General features: G+C 39.0%; 1 protein-coding gene across 2 annotated transcripts in view; it reads left to right on the top strand.

Annotated features, from left to right (window-relative positions):
- LOC124881596 (protein eva-1 homolog A) overlaps positions 1-26,096 on the top strand; it is a 97,540-nt gene that overhangs the window by 50,499 nt on the left and 20,945 nt on the right. The window contains exon 1 of one of the 2 annotated variants that reach the window (XM_047387226.1): positions 14,729-15,117. The exons of the other annotated variant lie outside the window; for it this stretch is intronic. The gene's annotated coding sequence lies outside the window, so the exon portion shown is untranslated. Of the gene's footprint in view, positions 1-14,728; positions 15,118-26,096 lie in introns of those variants that run through there. 2 annotated transcript variants of the gene reach the window in all.

Below are 26,096 nucleotides of genomic sequence, written 5' to 3'. Positions count from 1 at the left end.
CTTTGCAAGGCATTGTATTTAGTTATTTATTTAAAGATTTCCATGAAATTCTTTTGTATTTGATCGCATTCCTGCTGTGTGTAGTGAAATCCAATGGCTACTCTGTGCTGCATACAATTGCTATAAATTGAAACTAAATTTAACAAAATATGATTTATGAACAATCATTCTAATCGTAACAGCCACAAAAAAACAATCCCTCCCTCCACTCTTCTTTCTGAATCAATCCTTGTATCATGTCTATCTTGAGCGCATTTCCTTTTTTACTCCCCTAAGACGTATTAAAGTCTTGGACCTTATATCAAAATGAAGGGGAGGCTTTTCCAGACTTCCTTCCAAGGTTTTACATCAGGTCTGTTCTATGTGGAATAGTAGATCACAACCATCACATCCTGTTTTGAACTGTACACCACAGACTGTAGAGGAAAGTTAAGGAAAGCTGAAACAAACTGATCCAGTTGCAAAGAAGGAAATTTATTTATGCCAGCGTTCTGCTGGTTTTCATGCAATTTGGGGCTGTTGCCCAGCAATTTCCAGCCTTGAGTATATAACCTCAGAATGGAAAGAAGATCCTAAACAAATGCCAAATGTAATTGTAACAATATATATATATGTGCTTCATACACAAAGCCTGTAGTACTGTTTCAAATTTAGCACCCAAGGAATCCCCCTACCACATTTATGTTAAACTATTTCAAATATATCAGACGAAAAGAGTGACAGAAAAAAAGTTCTCCTAATAGTGGTCCCTGTGGACCTTTCAATCATAAATCCATAATGTCAACCTGCTGCTCTACAGATCTTAGGGCTAAAATGCTGTGATTCACAGTACTGTTTCAAAATTTTACATTGGTTCATTTTAAAATTTCTAGGCCTGGACCAAATATTGTGTATAAAACATCAAAACCTAAAAACCTATGTCACACATATTTCTTTAACCACAAAACAAATACAAGTAGGCAAAAGTGCAACAAGTTTGGATGAGAGCAAGTATTTGTATAACCAGTTTTTTAATTGCTTCGCTAGCCCATGTCAAGATAGCATGACTCTACTAATTTGGAAAGTGACAGCATGTTGAGGACTTATTAAGCATTATTGACAGATGTTTTAGTCATGAAAGGTTGAGTAGTGAAGGCTTGAGATTTTTTCTTGAGCTTTTAACATGATGGTCTTGCAACAGAGTCTTTGTTTTATTCTGTGCATGAAAGGATGTGAGCCACCAGCACTGCTAGCTTGTCCAGATGAATTACAGAGTAGACAAGGTTGCTGTGGTGCTTGTCAAAAACAAAAATACAGCCTTGTTTTTCCTACAGGTGTACATGCTACATACCTGCTGGCTGTCAATAATACAGAGAAGCAAAATAAACAGCAGGATGGCAGCAATTATGCACTTGTTTCTTAAAATCCTTTGTACAGTGTCAGGTTCACTATAGTGTCAATTAAAGATACAACTTCCTGCTCTGCAGTACATTCAGTCTTTTGCGCACATGACCTGGAAGTTATTGAATAAAAACCCAGAATTTTCCATAAACATTTTATTATAAAATAGGAGATCAATCTCAAGAATTGAAATGTGTCTCATTGATCTAGTGTTGCCACACATTTTAGAAGTGATTCTGAGTGTTTGGGTCACCTGAAGGCTATTGATTTGGGTTTTTTTGTTCAAGTGTTTTGATCGACTGTAATTTGTTGATGGTCCCTAATTGAACCACTGTGTCAGCAGCGAGTACACGGAGTCTCTTATCCACCCTCTCTGCGAGAGCAGATGGCATGAAAAGCCATCCCTGCCTGCAGTGAACCATGGAAAGAAAATGTATACCGAATATCCAACTTTAAACTAACATCTAACTTAAAATTAACTTCAGAAGGAGTATAAGCTGACATTTGGAGGGAAGGAGAACAGCTATCCAATCAAAATGGTTTGAGGGTGGAGTCGGATGTCTGACCACTCCCCTTCCTGTGAGCTGCAGCAGGAACCTTCTCCAATCTGGATGAGTTTTTAACTTGCATTCTTCTTAATAGCCAGCAGGGGCTATAAGAAGACTGATTTTGTACAAGTCTCTAAAAAAATTAACATTCTTTAATGAATATTCAGTCCAGTTTAATGGTATTTTTAAATGAGCATTCAGAGACATAAAAGTGCTGGGGAAAACATGTAGTCCTGATCTGGAGTCATTTTCCATAATTTGTAAACCGTTTTATTCGCCGAGAGAGTTTTCCTCGTTTATAATAATTGGCTCATATTTTCCACCGCATGGCTGCACTTCTGCTGCGGAAAAACATCTCGCTGAGCTGATTACAGACGTGGAGAAAAAATACATGGACTCTTTCATCATAATACTGGGAGATTTTAACAGAGCAAACCTCTCAAATGAACTCCCCAAATACAGACAGCATATTAAGTGTCCCACCAGAGACAAAAACACACTGGACCATTGTTACACAGCTTTAAAGGACTCATATCATGCTGTTACCAGGGCTGCTCTGGGTTTTCGGATCATTATCTAATCCACCTCATCCCAACCTACAGACAGAGACTAAGAGCTTCCAAACCCGCGGTTCACACTGTTAAGAAGTGGACTGAGGAATCAAAGCAGATGCTACAGGCCTGCTTTGAATGCACAGACTGGACTGTTTTTGAAACCTCAGTCACCGACTTAAACCAACTAACTGATGTGGTGACATCATACATCAGTTTCTGTGAGAACGTATGAGCAGACCAAGACCTTCTGCACCTTTGGAAACAACAAGCAATGGTTTACTCCACACCTCAGGAATCTGTGCAAGGACAAGGAAGAAGCTCACAGCAGTGGAGATTCCAGGCAGGCCAGGAACAGACTAACAAAGGAGATCAAAGCAGCCAAGAGAAGCTACAGTGAAAAGCTGAAGAACAGCCTTTCTACTGGTGACACTTCGGCTGTATGGACTGGTCTGAGAAACCTGACTGCCTATAAGAGCTCCCCCACCCATCCTGAACAGAATCCTCGCATGGCCAACCGTCTGAATGGCTTCTACTGCAGACATGACAGGAAGCCATTCACGCCTCAAATCATCTCCTCCACATCCCATTCAGGAACAAATTCCTCCCATAAAGCAACCAACCCCCCACCATCAAATCATCTGCCTGCACTAAAAATCTCCGAGAAAGATGTAAACAGCCTCTTTCAGCGCATGAAAACAAAAAAAGCTGGAGGACCTGATAACGTCTCCCCATCATGCCTGAAAGCCTGTGCAAATCAACTCGCTCCGATCTTCACCCGGATCTTCAACAAGTCACTGGAGAAATGTGAGGTCCCCTCCTGCCTCAAACAATCCACCATCATCCCGGTTCCCAAGAAACCCACCATCTTAGGATTAAATGACTACAGGCCTGTAGCCCTGACGTCTGTGGTCATGAAATCCTTTGAGCGGCTGGTGTTGAAGCACCTGAAAGACATCACAGGCCCCCTGCTGGACACCCTGCAATTTGCTTACCGAGTAAACAGGTCGGCAGATGATGCTGTCAACTTAGGTCTACACTTCATCCTGCAATACCTTGACCGTCCAGGGACGTACGCCAGGATCCTGTTTATAGACTTCAGGTCGGCCTTCAACACCATCATACCAGACATCCTCCACCAGAAGCTCACACAGCTCAACGTCCCAGCCTCCACCTGTCAGTGGATCAACAGCTTCCTGACAGACCGACAGCAGCAGGTGAGACTGGGGAGCATCTTCTCCCGATCCAGATCAATAAGTACTGGTGCCCCCCAGGGGCGTGTTCTATCCGCTTCTCTCTGTACACAAATGACTGCACCGCATCGGACTCGTCCGTGAAACTCCTGAAGTTTGCAGACGACACCACTGTCATTGGACTGATCCAGGACGTTGATGAGTCTGCATACAGACAGCAGGTGGATCGGCTGGTACACTGGTGTTGTCAGAACTACCTTGAACTGAACCCACTCAAGACTGTGGAAATGGTGGTGGACATTCGGAGAACACCACCCCCATACACCCCCCTCACCATCCTCAACAACACTGTACCGGCTGTGGACCACTTCAGGTTCTTAGGAACCACCATCTCTGAGGACCTGAGATGGTCTTCACACATAGACACTGTTCAAAAGAAGGCCCAGCAGAGACTGTACTTCCTGAGGCAACTCAAGAAGTTCAACCTTCCACAGGAGCTGCTGGTCATCTTCTACACTGCCATCATTCAATCTGTCCTGTCTTCATCCATCTCAGTGTGGTTTGGCTCATCCACAAAACAGGACAGGTCCAGACTGCAGCGAATAATCAGGACTGCAGAGAGAATAATCAGGGCTGACCTTCCCTCCATCCAGGACTTATACAGGTCTAGGGTCAGGAAAAGAGCTGCTAAAATCTCTGCAGACCCCACACACCCTGCACATAAACTGTTTAGAGTTTTACCTTCAGGCCGCCGCTACAGAGCACTGTTTACTAAAACCAGCCGCCACAGAGACAGTTTCTTCCCCCAGGCTGTTTCTCTGTTGAACATTCAATAGAGTACCAAACAACAGGATACAGATGTTGCAAATGCACCTTTTTATTTATATATGTATATATTTGTATATTGTATATATGTATATTCTGTAATGCAAAAACAAAAACCAGAGAGCAAAGTGTACCGGAGTCAAATTCCTTGTTTGTATGTACGAACTCGGTAAAATAAAGCTGATTCTGATTATAGATAGAAATTATGACACCAGATAACTGACTTTATTAAAAGTTGTTGTAACTTGCAAAATGTTCTTTTCTCTTTTAGTTGAGAAATTTCAACAAAACTAATTTAGGTGGAAATGTCTTGAAAGAGAACATGTATCATGTGATTGAGATTTTTGTTTGGACAAAAATTGCAAAAGCTAAATTGTCTAGAGACATTTGGCAGTGATTTAAAATAATTCAGCTGTAATGATGGTTTGTATGTGGAGCAAAAACAAACTCTTAGGCTTTAGGCTTTCTATATTTCTGCACAGGTATCTTTTTATTTTTAACTGTCTGCAGCAGGGACGTGCACAGATAGACACGAGGTGGTGCTAGAGCACCTGCCCTTTTATCCTTTGGAGAAAAAAGTGCCCTCCTAAAATCTTTATTTATTTATTTTTTTACAGTGTATAGTGTGGGGCCCAAGGTAAAATTTCTGAATTTAAAGACCTATAATACCAGTGCCCCACGTTTTGAAATTTTGATTGACAACTACCCCCCTTCCAACCAACACACATATGTGTCCCACTTCGTGTGTCTCTCAACGGAGACGGGCTGCGAGCAGAGCAGAGAGGTGGACCTGCGCTGGTCCAGCTTACCTCTTCTCTCCTCCCCTCCGCCGTCAGATAGAGCTCTGCCCTGCCGACAGGCCGGCTAACCATCCAGGAAACAAACAAAACGAATATACTTGCTTCCAAAACTTCAGATGAAAAAGTTAATACTTCACTTGCCACCATTTCATCTAAACAGAACAGGCCAATGAATGGCATACCTTTACCTGCTATGTCTTCTATGGCCGCCACCAGGCGCCAGGAGAATGTTAATAATTTAACTCTTAGATTAAATTAGAAGAAAAAAATCAATTCAAATCTATCTCATAGATGTCGATATTACATTTGCTATTATGGTCCATGATGACTTCTGTTTGACTCATGTTTTTTTTTATTGCAAATATGTCCAAATGAGCTGGTTAACATTACAATTCATACACTACTAAAATACCTTTAATAAAGTTCAGTAAATGTGGGGCATGTAGGCTAAGTTGTATTTTGTACTTCTGTGTGTGTAAAAATGATGATGTGATCAGAGTATTTTATTTTCTAAATAGCAGACATCTTACAGTTCTCAGGACTTGTAATCTCATTAATTTTTATTCTCTAAGAATAATTTCTGTCATATATTACACTGGCTACATGCGGAAGTATAGATGATTCTTCTTATGATCATATTCTCTGCTGTTGGTTTCATTTTGGCTATAAAGATTTTATGATATAATCAAGACAAATAAGGAAGGATAATGTAAGTTTCAAATTTGACTCAGGAAGTTCAGGTTGTGAATCAGTAATCTAACTTTAAATCAGTCTATGATCATTTTATTGCCTTATTAATCTTAAGAATTTTGTCAAATGCATTTTTGTTTTGAGTTTTTTTTTCCTGGGTGGTCATTTCCCTACATCCCACAGGACAGTTTGTTTTGGGGGTGCTTAGTAATACATATAAATTATGTTCATGTTGTGCCTGTAATAAATCTCACACTACAAAGGCAACCGACAGCTCCATGTGCCGCACGAGGTGCCCTTTTTTTCCACTTGAGCACTTGGCCCCCAAAATGTCTGTGCACGCCACTGATCTGCAGTAATAAGCAGGTCCAGATCTCAGAAACAATTAATTAATCAAGAAGCGACACTAACAGGTTAGTCATAGTACAACTTCTTTATTAAAACCATACAAATATATTCAAGGCAGCTATGGATTCAAATTAAATTGCATTTCTCCTCCATGCTTTTAGGATTTGTTGCGTAACTGTTCCTTTTGTCTGTGAATAAAATTTAGTGAGTGGCAGAATGATGGACCCTTGAGTTTACTGCTGGTGTTTTCTAAAGGAAGACGATACCAGCATTGGAGCCTGTGGTTTTTTAGATATGGCTGCTTTGGGGGTGACTTATATGTAACAGGGGAAAGAGGAAGATAAAGATGTAACTCAGAAACTTGCAGATTTGAATAGTCACAAATGGTTTTGCAGAAGCAGGCCAAGACACATAGACACAAACACACATGAACAATGATACTCCGCCTTCTTTTGCACATTCACTTCATGTCAGCAGAAGAGACTGTGGGGAAGATGTTTATTTTGGCCCAGTTGTATGAAGCTGCTGTCCAGCCAGGCAGGCAGTAGCTGCTGCTGGGACTCATCATTCCCTCTCATAGCTCATTCTATAGCTGGAACTTTGGTGAACATAAACCCAAAGACACACGTCTTATAGTATATTCACTGAACCATTTTTAGGTATCTACAATCTGAATTACACAGTTGCTTGCACGCACATCTGGGTATGTGACACAGCAGTCTACACAGTTATCAGACAGAAGAGGACTTTCCATTCTGTATCTCTAATCTACAGTTTTGCATTGTTTTTAATCGGTTTTTGGTCTTTCTTGGAAATGGAACTGGGGTGGAAGATACTCCCATGTTAAACCGGACAAGAGCATGATAACTCAAGACTCAAGTGACTGAAAACGTTTGTCCATAATTTGTTTATTAAACCCATGTTTTTGGCATAGAACAATTGCAAAGATGTTACCATTTTTTGTTAAACTGTGTATCCCTCTGAATTCTCAAACCACAAAGCTGACTGAAAAACCTGGAGAGTTTTTTTTATCTCCCTTGTCACTGTCATCACTGTGTGTGGTGGCACGATAAACATGGGTCCTCATCCAACCTCTTCTGTCTCTCTTCTAGTTGTGTTAAATCCTGCAAACATGTCTCCGGTTGTACAATAGATATAGGTATTTTCTTGTAACCACTCAGCACTTATGTAGATCAACACACATCTGCTTTACATGCAGGCATGCTCTGTTGTCTTATCCATTTTGAAGAGTGTCTAAGAGAAATGGGCCTCTGTGCAAAGGGACATTTATATCCTGAGGGAAACATTGTGGATTAGTAATTAAACGTTTGTAGACACTTGAATCATCTTATAAATGTAAGGTATGAATTACAGAAATGTTTCATTGACATGTATTTTGTGGAGATTATCAGGGCAATCAATATTTGGGGCAACATTTCTTACAATGAATAAATATATTCAAGACAAAACATAGATTCTTCTAAATTCTGATGATATTACAATAAAAATATACTTCAGGTGCTTTTAACATATCTCATGTTAGCAGGCGCTACTTTAGATAACTTGCCATTTAAAACTGAGTTTGACTGCATTGTAGAATAACAAGGATCGGATTGAATGCATGGAGGGGAATTTGAATTTCTTTATATATGATTGGTTTGTATTGGTTCGCTAGGAATTCAATTTAAGTGCATTGAATTGAATGCTAAAATTTGAACTGAATTTCATATCTTTACGAAGGATGCTGCTAATTGAGGAGGGCCCTGTTTATGTTTTCCCTTTAAAACATTGCCACAATAGTGCTGCAGTTCAGCAAGAAAGAGGATCCCAACACAATATGTGGATAAGGTTGAGGAACATCAGGTGAGTTTCTGTGATTTACTGATTTGTAAATTTTATGCTTTGCCGACATGTTCAGTCACCTGATGTCTGCAGAACGTCTTGTATCACTGACTTTCACCACCTGGTATTTATTGGCTCTGAACCCAACCCGTTCAGTATCACCAAACATAATAGTTCTCCCTGTCTTTAATGTTTGCATGCTCAGCAATAGAGTATGTGATGTAGTCACGTATTTCTTATTAGGTTGAATGCATAGTCAGTGTGATGTAAGCCTAGAGAGAGACTGTTAGAATTTAGTAAATAAATGAATATTAAACCAGAAAAGATGTTTTATTACCTCTGGTTTTTATCTGCTCCCCCTGGCAGATATCTCATTTAACTTCAAGTCAAAATAATCCAAATGTATCATGATTAACAGATAGTAATCATTATTTTTGTGTTCTTTTCTCTGTCTTTTCTAATGCTGATAAAGTCTTTTGTTTGACCACAAAGTCCCTGACTAATATGAGTTCTCAGAGCTTAGTAAGGGTTTTGTATCTCACATTAGTCACTGTCACAGATATCAGCAAAGCAAGTAAGTTAATTTAATTACCGTATTTTCCGCACTATAAGGCGCACTTAAAAACCATTAATTTTCTCAAAAAATGACAGTGCGCCTTGTAATCCGGAGCGCCTTATATATCAATTGATTAATAGGTTGATCTATACTGGTTGTACACGGCGCTCTGTCAAAATGTTTCAGTACGACTGGTAAACTACAAAGCCGCACCACTTGCAGCATTACGGCTACCGTAGTCAGGGGTTTCGCCGAAGTAATAGCGGTAAACACCTGTACTGTGCTTACTCCTAGTCCAACACCACTTGTGTGTGTATAACGACCCCAAAATTGCACCTTTCAAGAGACACGCTTACGATGCTGAGTTCAAACTCAGGGCTGTCAGCTACGCAGTCGAACATGGGAATAGAGCAGCAGCGAGATAATTCAACAGTTAACGCTACTATATTGTGAGTGTACTAACGTTGGATTTAGTGCATCAAACTGTTTCTTTTACGTGTTTACTGAATCAGGGAAAAGTTCCCTTTCACGTTTTAACTAACGTTTGATTTCAACTTCAACTTCATAGACTCCAATGCATTCCTAACGTGCGGTTGGCTCTATTCAATAGAATTCTATGTAGAGGAGACCTTACCATGGGAGTGAATGGAGTTATCAGAACGCTGGTTTGTAGTGTATTAATAAAGTTTGACTGACTGACTTATCTGACTGTTTTGTTGACATTCTCTTTAGCACAGCTCCATCTAGTGGATGCATAACGCAACCCCAGTCAAACGTTTGACTGCAGTAGCTTCTATTCTATGCGCCTTATAATCCGGTGCGCCCTATATATGAAAAAAGTTCTAAAATAGGCCATTCATTGAAGGTGCGCCTTATAATCCGGTGCGCCTTATAGTGCGGAAAATACGGTAACCCTGGTGTATCCAGTATAGTCCAACCCTTATTTAAAAAAATATTCTTGACAGAAGTGCACCAATCACAGGCTTTGTATCTGATATTACAAAGCCATGACCTACAGATTCCCATTTCTCTTTAAGTTACTGGAAAATATAAATTATCCTCACCCCAACATTCACCAATAACATTGAAATCTGGTCACATGCCTCTTTCTCAGTACACTTCTAGTTCTCCTCTATTTTGTCTTTAATAGTATCATAATCTATATTTTCCAAAGAAAGTAGAAAAATGACTGTTACCTTAAACACTTAAACAAACATAAGAAGTATGGTTTTAACCATTGTGGATATTTATTGCTTTGAACTCTCAAAATATAAAGTTAATTCTGTACCTGGCAAGAGACCAAGAAAACTGGCAATCAGATAATGCTGAAAAGAAGGCTTGCACCGTCTTCTATCATATGCTGTAAATATCAGCATCCAAACACATTAAGTAAAAGAACCACCCAGCTATGTGGATGACAATATTTGTTTCATTTTTAGTTAACCCAACCATTTGTTAGGCTCATTTTCATTAAGTACAGTACTGACCAAAAGTTTGGACACACCTTCTCATTCAAAGAGTTGTCTTTATTGTCATGACTATGAATATTGTAGCTTCACACTGAAGGCATCAAAACTATGAATTAACACATGTGGAATTATATACTGAACAAAAAAGTGTGAAACAACTGAAAATATGTCTTATATTCTAGGTTCTTCAAAGTAGCCACCTTTTGCTTTGATTACTGCTCCACACACTCCTGGCATTCTGTTGATGAGCTTCAAGAGGTAGTCACCTGAAATGGTTTTCCAACAGTCTTGAAGGAGTTCCCAGAGATGCTTAGCACTTGTTGGCCCTTTTGCCTTCACTCTGCGGTTCAGCTCACCCCAAACCATCTCGATTGGGTTCAGGTCCAGTGACTGTGGAGGCCAGGTCATCTGGCGCAGCACCCCATCACTCTCCTTCTTGGTCAAATAGTCCTTACACATCCTGGAGGTGTGTTTGGGGTCATTGTCCTGTTGAAAAATAAATGATGGTCCAACTAAACGTAAACCAGATGGAATAGCATGCCGCTGCAAGATGCTGTGGTAGCCATGCTGGTTCAGTATGCCTTCAATTTTGAATAAATCCCCAACAGTGTCACCAGCAAAGCACCCCCACACCATCACACCTCCTCCTCCATGCTTCACGGTGGGAGCCAGGCATGTAGTCCATCCGTTCACCTCTTCTGCGCTGCACAAAGACACGGTGGTTGGAACCAAAGATCTCAAACTTGGACTCATCAGACCAAAGCACAGATTTCCACTGGTCTAATGTCCATTCCTTGTGTTCTTTACCCCAAACAAGTCTCTTCTGCTTGTTGCCTGTCCTCAGCAGTAGTTTTCTAGCAGCTATTTTACCATGAAGGCCTGATTCACACAGTGTCCTCTTAACAGTTGTTCTAGAGATGTGTCTGCTGCTAGAACTCTGTGTGGCATTGACCTGTTCTCTAATCTGAGCTGCTGTTAACCTGCGATTTCTGAGGATGGTGACTCGGATGAACTTATCGTCCGCAGCAGAGGTGACTCTTGGTCTTCCTTTCCTGGGGTGGTCCTCATGTGAGCCAGTTTCTTTGTTGCGCTTGATGGTTTTTGCGACTGCACTTGGGGACACTTTCAAAGTTTTCCCAATTGTTCGGACTGACTGACCTTCATTTCTTAAAGCAATGATAGCCACTCATTTTTCTTTATTTAGCTGCTTTTTTCTTGCCATAATACAAATTCTAACAGTCTATTCAGTGGGACTATCAGCTGTGTACTGTAACCACCTCCTGCACAACACAACTGATGGTCCCAACCCCATTTATAGGGCTTGAAATCCCACTTATTAAACCTGACAGGGCACACCTGTGAAGTGAAAACCATTTCAGGTGACTACCTCTTGAAGCTCATCAACAGAATGCCAAGAGTGTGCGGAGCAGTAATCAAAGCAGAAGGTAGCTACTTTGAAGAACCTAGAATATAAAACATATTTTCAGTTGTTTCACACTTTTGTGTTCAGTATATATTTCCACATGTGTTAATTCATAGTTTTGATGCCTTCAGTGTGAAGCTACAATATTCATAGTCATGAAAATAAAGACAATTCTTTGAATGAGAAGGTGTGTCCAAACCTTTGGTCTGTACTGTATACTCCAAAAACATATTCAATGCCACGGAGAGATTTAAATGAAAAGAACAAAACAATGGCATTGTGGAAACTGGAGCCCTTCAGACACTGTGAACCACATACCTTTTAGTTTATGTATTAATGGTTTAGCCAAAGTTGCAAACTAGCCAAATGTTACATATATGCAGATTACATAATTGTGTTTGTGTCTGCAACAACTCCCCAGATGTTAGAGGAAATAGTATAGTACAGCACAACAATGCATTCACAGCACATTATTTTCTCATTTATTATATTGTATAACAGTTTGGGGCAAGGCCAATTAAACTACGCTAGCACCCATTAGGTCACTATACTGTATGACCATGCTCTTAGATAACCGTTGGAAACCTGCCAAATGACATTACTGCAGAATTATCAAGCAACATCATTTACAAATAATGTGTTGATAGTGTTCTCACTTCTAAAATGTATTTTCAACTGTGTAAAATGCCTGGTGTCAGTAATGCTCTGCCAAATGGTGACCAAACAAGATGATAGTTAGAACTAGGTCTGTAAACAAGAAGAAATTGTAGAATAAGTTGACATACAACCACAGTTGGGCAGTCATCTTTCTTAGTATTAGGTCTGACACTAAGGAATATAATATCACCTCAAATAAGCACATTAACAGAGCTCAAGGTTTTGAACAAAAGCAAGATGGGCTGAAACTGAAACAAGCCTGTAAGCGCTGACTCTAAAAATAATTGTACTTTGTTTCCTGCTCTTATCTGTTTCTTTTTGTCATTTGTATGTTTAATATTATTTGAAAATTGTTGTAATGTCTTAGCTTTGGTGTTAGACTGATTTGCATTTTAACAGTCTCATTTTGAATTTATTAATAATAATAAAAGCAAAGCCATAACCAGGGACAGGAAAGGAAAGGAAAGTGTATGTATGACATTTGCTTCATATTTAATATGAAATAATGTTTTATACTTTTGTTCAAAAAGCTTTAAAATAGGTTAGAATAATTAAAAATGTAATTACAACTTGCAATGTTGTGTTTAGGTAGCTAATTTTCTGTTTAAAGAGTTTAAACCATTGTTTTTATTTTTTTTTTATTTTGACCTCGACTAAGACAAGTTAATATTCTGTAGTTTTGTTGCTGTAGCATTATTCTTGGATTATTAGGCCACATTGTAGTACAAAATGTTTTTTTATTTGTGACATTAATCATATCATTTTCCATCTAACTTTCATTCAGTCACATGTGTGCCTGGACATGAAAACAAACGTATAACTCCGCAAATGCAAAACTAGATTTGTCAAATACAACAACTGTGCATTGTTTTCCCATATACTACTCCCATCTATTCTGATCCATGACTCGTTGTTCTTGTTTTCGATTATTTGCGGAGAATGTTGAATCAGAAGACAGAGGGGGCAGACTAATGTTTTCCAGTCTGTGGCTGGTTTCAGTTTCTTCCTGCAGTGAATGAGGAGGCCCTCAGCCACTGCAGAGAGAGAGATTATGGGAGAGTGGGCAATATTTGTGTGTGTGGGGAGAGGGCCTGTCTAGGGGATGGGAGTCAAAAGAGAAAAAAATCTTGTTGGAATTATGCTGTACTTTTGCAGAAATGCACAAAAAATCTCTAATGTTTTAGGTTTTAAAGATTCCTGTGATTAAAGTTTTTGGTTTGTTAACTTGTCCATACTTGCTAAGAGTCCTACAAGGAAATTACTCCACTGTTCAGCTTTTCTGTTTTTAAACAGCAGCGTACTTATTTTATCATCAAAAATATTAACTTGGACATTGAACAGTCTTAAGGATACAATCCACTCAATTTGTGTGATGTGGCTTGTTAAAGCTGGTGATTATGATAACGATTTATCTACCATTAGGGACCACTTTGGCTTTCTAGGCCTATTTTAAGATTTTCTAATGTACCAAAGTTCAGACCGTTTTGACAAGGACAAAATATGGCGCTGACATCAAAATAACTGACACATTGTCAGTTTATTAATTGTCTTTTCCCTTGATCACCAAGGGAAAAGACAACTCCAGAGGTGCACCCGTCAGTCTAATGGCATCTTTCACTCAAGATGGTAAGGAGAAGAACTACAACTGGATTAATTTAGAATAGCAAAATAATTTATATGGAGGAGGTAGACAGGAAGCAATGAGGAGGACATTTTTACTGTTGTCAGGAATTCAGAGGGGTTGCAGCGGTACATGTATGAGTGCCAACAACAGGAAGAAATTTATTTCTGCTTGCTATGTCTGTGATACACACTGAAGGACTGCCTAGCCAACAGAGACTGGTTTGTTCTGAGTCATTTGTTGAAATTGTGGCTGTTATAAAAAATTAAATCAGTGTTTTGTAGGTGCTGAGCAGATAATCTAAAAGCCAAAGATCAGAGCCAAAGAGCAGATTGAAAAGGAAACTTGGTCCTCTCAACATTGGAGTATATGAGAGGTTACAATCAGGTTACATCTGCCCATTACAGTAGAAATGCTGTATTTGAAATATCTCATCTTTGTATCACAGCATTGGAGTGTGTCTTCAATTACATGCAGGTCCTAGCAGCAGGTTCCAGCTCTTTCACATCCTGTTTTCAGATTTCCAGGTTCAGCTGAATGAAATTCTCAAGTAATTTACCAGAGCTACACTCTGACATTTCTCTTTGCTCTACGTCTCTGCCTGTCTCGCTCTCACTCTCTCACAATTACACTCCCCCTCACTCCTTCTTAACTGCTACGGCTTGCTCTGTCCCTCCCCTTTATAATTCTGTTTGACTGCTCACTCACACTGCAGTGGAGGTAGACGCTACACATGTCCCGCGTCTCCCTCTCTCTGTACCCTCCCTCTCTAGCTCATTCTTTCTTGCGCTCTCCCTCCTGCTGTCACATTCCAGTTGGGTAAAGCCAGGTTTAACTTTCGCTCTTACTGAGAGGACGGAAGGCAGAGCTTAAAAGAGAAGAATCCTTATTCCCCAGTTTGGAGGAAGAAAGAAAGAGGTAACTCCCCTTGTACTTTATTTGGCTAAAAAGGGGAGTCACCATAAAGGACCAAACCTTCTTAAAGGGGCTATTCTTTGTTATCCTCCCTCCCTCCTTCCCTGGGTTTCCTTTTTTGGGCCACTCTCTATGATTGTGCTCAGACCCACAGTGGACTATTCACGTGAGCATTTGTTTTTCCGACCAAGATAGTTCCAGCTCCTGTGGCAGGCCAGAAGAGGGGTCTTTGACACAACAGACAGCCTCAAAGAGAAAAAAAGTTAACCCTGGAGGATTTTTCATTCAGCAATGTGTATGTAAGTGTCCCCTCGGCTTCAGCCTGAACACGCTCTTAAATTTATCTGTTTCTGTCTGTTGTCTTCTGAGTTGAAGCTGTGAAAGGTTGGGGGTTAAGATTGGATCAGCTATTTCTATCCTACAAACTTTAGACTTGTATGATCCTGAAAAATGTTGTGAAATGTGTTGTGTCTGCTAATCTTACTATTGTGCCTTACTTTGCCTGTGAAATATGAGTAGAGAAAGATTCGCAAGGTTAAAAGTCTTGTACTCACATGTGGACGGTGAACTCTTGAACAAGTTGCAGGCATGCAAACATGAACATGACATAAACTGGCTATACTATTACTTAGATAACTCCTGTGTTTGCTTACATATTTTAGTGTGGGCATAGATGGTCTGCCGGTTTCCCTAATAAATGGACTGATTTGGCTCAAGTGTAACTCAACCACAGGGTGCAGAATATAGTAAAAGTAGCGTAGGCAGTCAGGTGTCCTCAGCAAATTACCAACTGCTGACTCAAACTGTACATATTTGCTGAAAATTTGCCACTGAAACTAAATTTAAGTGTTTTATTCTGAGTAAAGCTAGTTTAAATGTTTATCCGGTTATTATTTTAATGACTGACAATTTTGCTAAACATTGTTGTTGTGCTAACCAATTAACACTTTTATGCTAAAAACAATAGCAGGCCAAGCCAGACATTTTGTCAGTTGAAGTTCTTCTTTTTCAGTATTTAGAGGCTTCTAAAGCAAATAAATGTGATTGTTAAGTGGGAAAAATTGGAAATCATATTTTCTGTAAAGCTAAAAGTAGCAAATTTGATAAATAAATTATTATTAATGCTCTTCTGTAAATTATTTTTAAGTAATGCATGTTCGGATATGTATTTATTGATCTGCTTTTAAACACAATAATGCCTTTCGTTGGCTTGATTCATTTCTAGCATTTTTAATTCAGGACTTTGGTTGTGGAGCCTAAATAATTACGCAACTGACTCAATGATTAAAATATGGACGATATAAAGTGACATTCTCACATGGCTTCAAACTTGGATATCTTGTGTTTCTGACTGTACCTTAGTGAAAAAAAGCTAAATTTGTTGTTGACATTGCATGCATGAATTTGCAAAATATATTTCCCGTTAAAGTGACAAGTATCCCTTGACGCGCTGCCCAGCCTGTGACTTCTTCTGGTGACCTAAGCTATTGTTTTGGGCCCCTGTATTAAGGTGCATGCTTTAAGCTTGACACCCTTTTGTATTTTTGTTTGAGACTTTTATTTTGAAATTAGAAAGGACATACTTCTTGTGGGGACTTAAGGTCACTACATACACTACTAGAACGGAGACGTTCCCTCTCCAAGGACTCATTCTGTTCTTTCTGCACTGGTTTAGGAGTTCACAGCTTATTCTTGACATGTTTTAGGCAGAATTTGTTTATATGGTGTCTTACGTAATGTGTAATTTTCAATTGCCAGTGGTCTTGCGGAGTATTTACAAATAAAGTCTCCTTGTTTATAGTTCAATGTCTAAAATAGCCTGAACTGGGGATTTTTAAAACATTGTTTGAGACTCTATAAAATCTTTGTGACTTATAAACTATTGCTGTGAAAAAAAGGAGATTCTCCAATTACCCTAAAATGTTGCAAAATCTCAAAGTCCTGTATCATTTCATGCTCCATGCTACAAACAAATCTAAGGCAAAGGTAGATGGTGAAGGCATGGCAGTGTGCTACTTTGTAAGTATGTACCCACACCTACCCCTCTCTACCAGCCAGGTTTGCCTTCAAATGATGCGTGGCCATTCCCCCTTAGTGCCAGTTTGCAGTGTTGGCCTGGACCCTCCCAAACCACAAGGGACTCTTTGTTTGTAATTTATGAATTAGTGTGTGGTTTGTGTTAACAGAAGAGGAAGGGGGAGGATTTGTGATGCCACAGTTTTAAAGCACAGACACAGGACTTAGCCCAGCAGCTCAGGATGTGTGTTTGCCTCTGTTTGTTATTCCAGATTAGGACTCTGTATGCTCTTTATAGATGTAGGCAGAGATTGGGATGGCAGCAGAAATGACTAATAGGCAAGCTGAACAATTTTCTCTCTGTTTCTGTTTTTCTTTGTCTCAGATTTTGCAGCTCTTTCTCTGTGACTTAGTGTTCAACAATGCTGTGATAATCAATCTGGATTTAGGTCCAGCCTTCAGATAAGACCTATGGCTCTGTTATAAAAGCAGAAAAAAGCAGAGTTGGACCATCTCTTCATCTTAGATGAGCTTTAAGCACCACCCCACTTTCACCTACTACCATCCCTGTTTCCCTTTTTGCAAGTGGCTTCATTTACTTTGTCTAGTCTGAATGGAACCTGGCGCTGTATTGAGCTTTGGCCTGGTTTTCTCACAGAAAAGCAAAGTCCTGTCTGACCCCCTCTTTTTCTACCCTTGATTTCATTTTTATCCTTTCCTTCTCTGTTTTCTGTTTTGGAAGCCCACCACGCATTCCTGAAGGCTTCAGTTCTTCTTAAGAGGTGTTTTCTTTTTCCTTCCTTCATCTAGCCTTCCTCTTTACACTTCAGTTGTTCTCTTCCAGAAGAAACTCTTTCTTTATGAAAATATTTTAAGATAACTACACTGAGAGACTAAACTGTTCTTTTAACACCAACATCAGCTACATGATGGGTTTGCTGGGGTACTTATTTTCTCCTTACCTGACTCAATACCAGTAAACATCTCAATTTTGGATACAGCTATCACTACAAGTTATGTTCTATTTTGTTGTATGTTTATATTGTAACAAACTCTAATATTTGCTGCTGGGAGCCAAACAAGTTTGCTGCACTACGTACTTTGGTTCATCTTCTCTTTAAGTTAATCTAATAGCATTTCCCTTCCCTTTGAGCTAATTCTTTGTACTTTAACACAACTGTAGTTTAAAGAGAATTATTCTGTCCTTTCCTAAAGCACCTGTGCTTTTATCTTCCTTCTGATGTTCCTGTTATTGCCTGGACTGGTCCCGTATTGAGGAATTTATGGGAACCTCTTTGCTATGGGCAATAATTTGTCTCCCAGTAAGATTTGCAGGGTAATTCGTCCAGATTTAGGTGGACTTCAAAGGTCACAAAAGTAAGACAGGGAAAGGTTACGGAGGCTCGCCCACATAGAGTACAGAGATCCAACACCTTAAGGCTCGAAATCACATTTACAGATTCAACACTTGATCGTTCAGTCTTGTGCTAATATAAAGATTCAGATTAATCTTTAAATAATTATATATATTTATATATATATCAACATTGCTTGCCATCCTCTAATAATTATGGAAATTTGTCCCACCATGTGTGTAAGAGCATGGTCGCAGTAAAACAGGGATTTACCAATACAAAAGAAATTATTATGGAGTACGTATGCATGTATTTTTGCCAGCCATTTTTTTTTTTGTGATTAGCATTGCAAAAGCTGCAGAGCTTCTCCAAGGCTGTCATGAATAGATGTCCTTTTGGTGTACAGCGGCTTTTGTACCTGAAAAAATCAGGCGTGAAATGAGCAGCAGCCTGAATGAACGTGTCTCCAGAAAATGCTGTTTCCCTTTAAATCTTCATTGTTCCTCTCACTTTAGTTTTAAACACCTCAATGATACTGTAAAATAACAAATTTTGCCGCATCTTCCCTCAGTAGCACCTTCCACACTGGAAAATGTAGTCAGTACCACTTGGTAGCCTGTACATATGGGGCATTTACTGATCATCAAAGATCAATCTTTTGTCAAATTTATCAACTGAACTGGTCTACATAACTGGTTGCAGTTATGTAGACCATCCCACCTGTTACAAGCACACTGAGTAAACAACCTGTGTCAATCGGAGATGGTTTATAAAATGAAAAGCTTTATTCTGAAGGGCTTCTACCTTTGTAGTTGGCCCTTTAACGGCACTTTTTCAAGGCACCATGGTGAGGGTTAAAGACAGCCCTTTTGCAAATGAATAAATGTGTAATGTGTTGGCAGTAGAATATCCTTAACAGTACACCAAGTAATTAAACCAGAGCTATGTGGCATGAGGTAAATTCAAAAAGCCCAGTGCACATACTTTCTTTGTGTGTTCATGTCCGACTTTTGCTGAAGGTGTGTATGTTTGCTCAGTTCCCTGTCTGGCCAGGTTTGTGTATCCTGGATGCTGGTCAACTGATATCTGCCAGTTACTACTCACATTAAATTACATGGATGCTGTTTGACACTGAAATTTATTTTTATTTAGATCCATTTCATGCATCTAAATAAAACAAAACTGTACCATCTGTGTCTCTCTCAGCAAAACGTAATATAACAACTTATGCTCGAAAAATCCTCGATTGTATACTTCAGTTTTGGCCCGATTTGGCAATAAGCAAAGAACATATGTTTTTTTTTGGCCATGATGGAAAACTTTTCATTCTGCTGCTCTCAAACTGAGTACTGCTGTGGAATAGCATGTGGTGTGTTTTTAAAACCCTCTTTTTGCTTCCCCTTCTCCTCTTCTCTCTGTCACCTCACCCCATCTCACCTCCATTAAGCTCAATTTGTTCTGAGGGATGGAGATTGCTTTGAGCCAAAAAAACATTTGCTGTGTGAACAGAACAAAGCAGAAACTTGTTTTAGACAAGTATTCGATGTGCGGGTGGAAAAAAGAACAGAGAGACATTTACAGCATATTTCTCATTGAGTTTATGTGCAAATTATAGTCCAAATAAATGAACAGATGTTGTACCATGCTCACATGCCAACATTTATGTTGCTTTTCATTACATAAAGAAGAGAAAGAAAGAAAGAAAGAAAGAAAGAAAGAAAGAAAGAAAGAAAGAAAGAAAGAAAGAAAGAAAGAAAGAAAGAAAGAAAGAAAGAAAGAAAGAAAGAAAGAAAGAAAGAAAGAAAGAAAGAAAAAGAAAGAAAGAAAGAAAGAAAGTGATTGGGGATAAGGTAAAGTGTTTTTATATTTTAGCTTGGCTGGCTGTTTATTAGACGTCTGGAGACTTTCAAAAAGCCCAAAAACTCCTCAATCATCCTTCAAGAGCTCCAATAAAGGTTGAAATGTTTTGAAGCAGGATTACAGGGTGCAACTGTAATGAGCATTTATTTGAGGAGAGGTTTACATGTTGTCTACGTCAGGACACATGAAGCAGTTTTTTTACACAGTAAGCATATGTTTTGGTTTGCATTTCTTCAGTAGTTTTATCCATGCTGTGTTTCAGGTTTTAGAAATTAGCAGACGAGTTTTTAACATGTCTGTAAATTCTTGCAACTCATGGTGTCCAAAAGAGACGTTAAATGTCTCTCTGCATACCTCCAGGATTGTCAGTATTTCATTTTTTAAATTAGATCAAAGTGCACATAATTTTATGATTAATTTATGCTTTTGTTTTAAAATTTTAAATGTGAATAATATTTTAAACAGTTTAAAATTTGAATTTCATCTTAAGTGTTTTTTAGCGACATTTGATGCCCCCCAGTTTGCTGATAACAGCCTAAATCTATCAAAGACCCTAGACGTCCTAAGTGTCACATGATCTGAGATGGTTTTGGTGTGATTGCGCTTTTTTGTTGATAAAGATCTGACGATGGCAATTTGGGGAAAACACAGGACACAGCTAAAAGTAAACATGTGATGGATGATGACCTGAAACAACTGAGGTCAGTCCACTTATCACATGTACTCAGTGGAGGGTGGCTCTTCTTCAGACAATATTGATCTGTAATTGTTGCTCTCTGGGTCAAAGGTTATCAGTGTTCAGTTTCCTATAGGTCTCAACTCCAGGCAAAGGCCACACAGGGTTGAGCATGAGGAAGTAAACCTAACAGCGTTAGTTTAGTTATCGGTCTGTACTACTCTACTCAGTGTGTAACTTTACTGATGTTGTTGCCTAATGTAAGCAGTCTTTTATTAAACTGGCAGTTAAAAGTGTCAGACTCAGTGTAGCGTATGCAACATTATTCTAACTTACTTATACAAACTTTTAAAGCTGTAACTTTTATTTATGTGAATTTTATGTGATTGACAAACCCAACGTATTGCACAATTCTGAAGTATGGGGGAAAAGATACATGGTTAGTAATTTTCTTTACAAAAGAAATCTGAAAACCTTTGCCCATTCTTCTTTACTAAATACATTAAAGTGGATAGAAAACCCCCTTTGGAAGTTTTCCCACAGATTCTTAATTTGATTTAGGTCTGAACCTTGGCTGGGCCATTCTAACACACCAAACAGCATGATGCTGCCACCACCTTGTTTCACCATGGGGATAATGTGTTTAGGGTGATGTTAGGTTTTAGGCTTCATTGACACATGATGTTTTGCATTTAGGCCCAATAATTTGATTTTGGTCTCACCAAAACAACCTTCATCCACATCCTTGCTTTGTCCCCTAAAATGGCTTTCTTCTTAAAACTAACAGATCAGTCGAGTGCATAACTGATAATTGTCATGTCAACAAATTCACCCACCTGTGCTGCTGATTTATGCCACTCTTCCAGAGATCCATGCACCTTTCGTTTCCACTTTTAGCCAATAAACTACATTGATATGTGGTTATAAAGTAACAAAATTTTAAAAGAATTTCAAGGGCTATGAATACTTTACTAGATACTGAATGCTAAAATTAGTTTTTAATTCTTAGTATGAATGTCAAACTTATCTCTGGCTTAGAACATTATTTGCTAAAGGCTTAAAATATATTTTCTCCCTCTGGTATTAGTCCCAGAATCTGTCTGAAATAGCTTGCAGGCTCAGAGCTCCAATGCTGCTCAATACAGTACAATCCTGCTGGGCTGATATTTATAAAATCTCCCATAGAACATCCATCACTCTGATCTCAGGCCAGAACCCACTGATCTGCACTCTAAGCACCAAAGCGGTCAGACTCCCTTCCTTTTCCCTTCAACAGAGATGGGAGCGATGATGGAAGAAGGAATAGCAAGAGAAAAAGAGGGAGGGAAAGCTGTTTCTCTCCCCTTCTTTGGAATACTTTTTTAGCTTTTTTCCCCCAGCAGGCCATCTGTTTCCTGCCTGCAACATGACACCCTGTGCCAGATTGGGTTCTGCTACTTTTGGGCCGTGTGCGCTGTTGTGGGGTTTATGATTAGCTGCTCTGCGAATGCAGGCAGTCATTTATGTTGGTACGGAGCGGCCCATGTGGCTGCATGTGATTCAGGTGTGATATAATAAATGTGGTTCATCCAAACTGTGTGGGAATTACTTACTTCTGATTTATATGTAGCATGTTAATTTGTCACAACTGACCTGGTAAATGTGTCATTTCTTTAGTCATGGAAATTTTCCATTTTCCTCTTCTTCTGTATTCTATCATGGAACCATGCTTTAATGGTGTCAGTGTGTTTTAGATGGATACTCAAGTTTTGTGCCTGAGAATAGAAAAAAATCAACGTGTAGTATTTAAAATACTACTAATACTTGTAGTATTTAAAAAATACATTTAACTTTTGCTTAAAACTCCACTGCAGCTTTGGTTCTGGAACAGTCCAGCAATCAAATAAAATTGGATTGTTCTGTCAGTCAGCCATAAGCAGCTTCAGTTATCTTTAACTTGGCTGATTTAAGTTTCCACCAAACTATCTGGACATTGAGATGATATTTTTTTTACACATGCAAGATTTTGTAAATTTCCTGGTTGAAAATTAACATTAATCTGGTTTCTATTAAGTAAATAGTTTTTCATTTTGAGCGAAATTCCAATTTCACACATGCACTGCAGCCCTGAGCATTTCTGGACATTAACAAGTGGTGCTATATGCAAGAATGTAAATGTCTGAAACATTCGATTGGAGCTTAAAGTAGCCTTTACCTTGAGGCTGCCTTTTTAAATATAGTTGGTATATTAGGCAAACTATTCTTATGTGCCAGTGAGCAGATACTTATTCTACCTACCACCATGTCCTACCTCCTCCACTCTACCTCTATAGTATATTATCTTACCTGGTTTTCCTTCAACCAGGTAAGAGAATATACTATAGGCCAATGAGCACCATCATTTGTTGTGTACTACAGAGACAGAAAAAATGCCTTTGCATCCTTGGTAAAACTCTGTGAAATGCTTTAAAATAAATTCATTTTTTGCTGCAGTAGCATATTCTCCCTCTGAAATTTTTTGAGAAATCTAAAGAGTCTTTAACAACCATTAGAAGCTCTCCACACACCAAGTGGTTGCTTGGCATTTACAGTATGTCTGGAAAAAACTGTTTCTATGTTTTCATCACTGGGATCCACTGGCATTTAACTGGAACCATGTATATACCCAAGGTTGGTTTGACATAAAACAGAACATCAATCTATGTAAAAAACCTCATGCCCACTATTAGTTCTAGTGGTGAATCCCTTGACCAGGAGATGGGCAGGGGTCTTTATTGGGTCTTTGAGCAGGATATTGAACCCAAACATATTGCCAAATGAACTTAGAAATAAGTCCCCAGATATAAACTAAACCTTCTCTCATCACCATCTCAGTTCCCAAAAAGCAGAACAGAGGACCTGGGATTCTAGATGATCTAGACTGATTGCACAAGGAGGAGTCGTAAAAGTAAAATGGGGTGGTACAACATATTTGAGGCAGTGATGCCTGTAGTTGTGATATTGTTTCACACAATTATTTCTTAACAATGGGATTTGTTCACACTAAGTAAATGTCATGAAATCCAACATTATATTCTTTTTTTCCAGTGTGAGAGTATGCTGCTACAATCAGGGACACATTTATTTTAAACCTTTTTAACATCTTTACCAGAAGTGGCAACAAATATGTCCACACCGTAGAAGAGAGAAAGGGTAACTGAACCCTGACCAAACCTATTTCTCCTTTTCTTCTCAAAAGGTCCTGAATCAAAGTGGTTCTAACATATTGCACTTTGATTAAAACTCATCCAAGTAAAGGTAACATGGTGCATCTATCTCCTTGTTTTCTATATCAGCTTAATACCGGGCGGATGCTTATTTACAGCAGTCAGTGGGATATTGGTGGGCTAGCAGCATGGACAGGTTACCAGTCCATCACAGAGATCTTATATAGCCTTTTGTAGGCAAGCCAAGACATTCATTCTCAGTTAGTAGAGTACATGTATTTTTATTAGTGCTATTGATGAAATGTAATTAAAGCAATACAATAAACAAAACCAAGAAACAGTAAATTTGTGCTTGTTTTACAAGTTTAAAGGTAAGGTTCTCGAGGCCCCAAAAAAGTAGTTACTCATTTTGATCAGTTTAAACAAACGTTTGATGCTCATTGATATACATTTTACATTTTGGCAAGAATGCATGCTAAGTGTTTGGATTAGAGAGGAAACAGCATAACTGCTGGTTGAATACAGTTGTAAGAAATGAGCTGCTGTGGAAACTAAACAGATACCTACTAAGGAAACCTATTAATAAATCTCATTTGACACCTCTGTAAATACACCACTGTGGATCAACTTTCTTAATTTTCATAGTCATCTTTTTCCTGGTGCTATTTCTATGCTTAACATCACATCTACAGGAATTAAAACAGTTTAAAGCCAACTTACTTCCATCAAAGTGAAAGTTATTATTTTTGCCCCCACCCCCCCAACACTTACTTCCTGTCTTCACCTGTCTCAGTCTTGCAGCTTAGTACTGGAGATTTATGGTGTGTTATACATCTGAGTGTAATGTGTAAAATGGTGACTTTTTGTCATGTATATGCTCATACTGGTCTGGGTTATGTCAAATAACCACGAGGCATTGTAAGAAAAGACAAGGCTCACAGATCAAATAGCATTTTCTGCCTTTGTCAGCCACAGTTGGCCCTTCAACCAAGGTTTTCTCTAGACACCAGAATTCAGAGTTGCTAAAATACTTGATGCTTCTCACTAAAATCTGTACAATTTTAATATCATTGTGGAAATGGTCATTAACATTGTTTGAAAGCTTAGCTTCATTTTCTTATCGCTAGTGTCTGGCTACATGGACCGGTTCTCTGATCTGTGCTGGGTACTTCAGCTGCAGCAGCAGGTGTTTATTTTTAAGTCTGTTGTAAAAGTGTATGCACCTCTCTCTGAGTCTAGCTTTTTTCTCTCGGCAGATCTCTTGTACTCTGTCTTTTTGCTTTCCTAACCCTGAGGCCATGCCTCCACATCTGTTTGGGCTCAAGCTATTTTAAAACTGTGGATCAGTTGGCTGGAGTTGGAGTCATAGGAGACAGAAGCACATGTATTGGTTGTCTCAGGAAATATAGACTGCAACACAGACAACCAGCTGTATTCAGAATAGTGAAAACACATTGGACATAAACTTCAGTCTTTACCCTGATCGGTTGACCCAAGAATCATTGTGGGGTCTGTATGTATGGCAGATATGTCTAAAAAAGGTTCTTGGATGTGTTCACCTTTGCCAAAAAATCGGAATGAGACATGTTTATAGAGGGTGTCTTCCTCTCTTTTCATATCTCATCTGTCCTCCTTGTCTGTTGATCACAAACAGCTGCTGAGTGTATTCTGTTGTAACACCTGCTTACTACTGTCTAACGTTGGATCTGATTCTAATAATAGCTGACAGTAGAATCATGTTAAAACTGCCCTGCTGGGAAAGGATTAGTCTGATAATTGCAATCCGTATGTGGTCCAAATGCATTTGGTAACATGTAAAAGGTACCAGTTTTTGATAGATTCCTAGTCTGTGGTTTTGATTATTGAACTGCCACTGTTTTTTTTCAAACAGTGGTTAACACGGCTACCTTTAAATATACGTACCTTATCAGTAACACACAAATTTCATTGCAAATGCTTTTTTACTGAACAGTGCACAAACAATATTCTAATATCTCCTAACTGATATACACTGCAGCCTACCAGGTCAAAAGTCATTGATCGCCTTCTTCATATTCTTCCTGCGCACTGAAACCATCAGTCATGTTCTTCAGTGTCCAAATTGAACAGCCTCAGGATCTCGTCACTCACTTCAGCCTCTTCGTTGTTGCTCTTACCCCTTAATCACGCAGCAGTCCAGCGTTTCA

This window comes from Girardinichthys multiradiatus, chromosome 15 (assembly GCF_021462225.1).
Source record: "Girardinichthys multiradiatus isolate DD_20200921_A chromosome 15, DD_fGirMul_XY1, whole genome shotgun sequence".
Taxonomy (NCBI): Eukaryota; Metazoa; Chordata; class Actinopteri; order Cyprinodontiformes; family Goodeidae; genus Girardinichthys; species Girardinichthys multiradiatus.
This window is presented reverse-complemented; position numbering and strand designations above follow the sequence as displayed.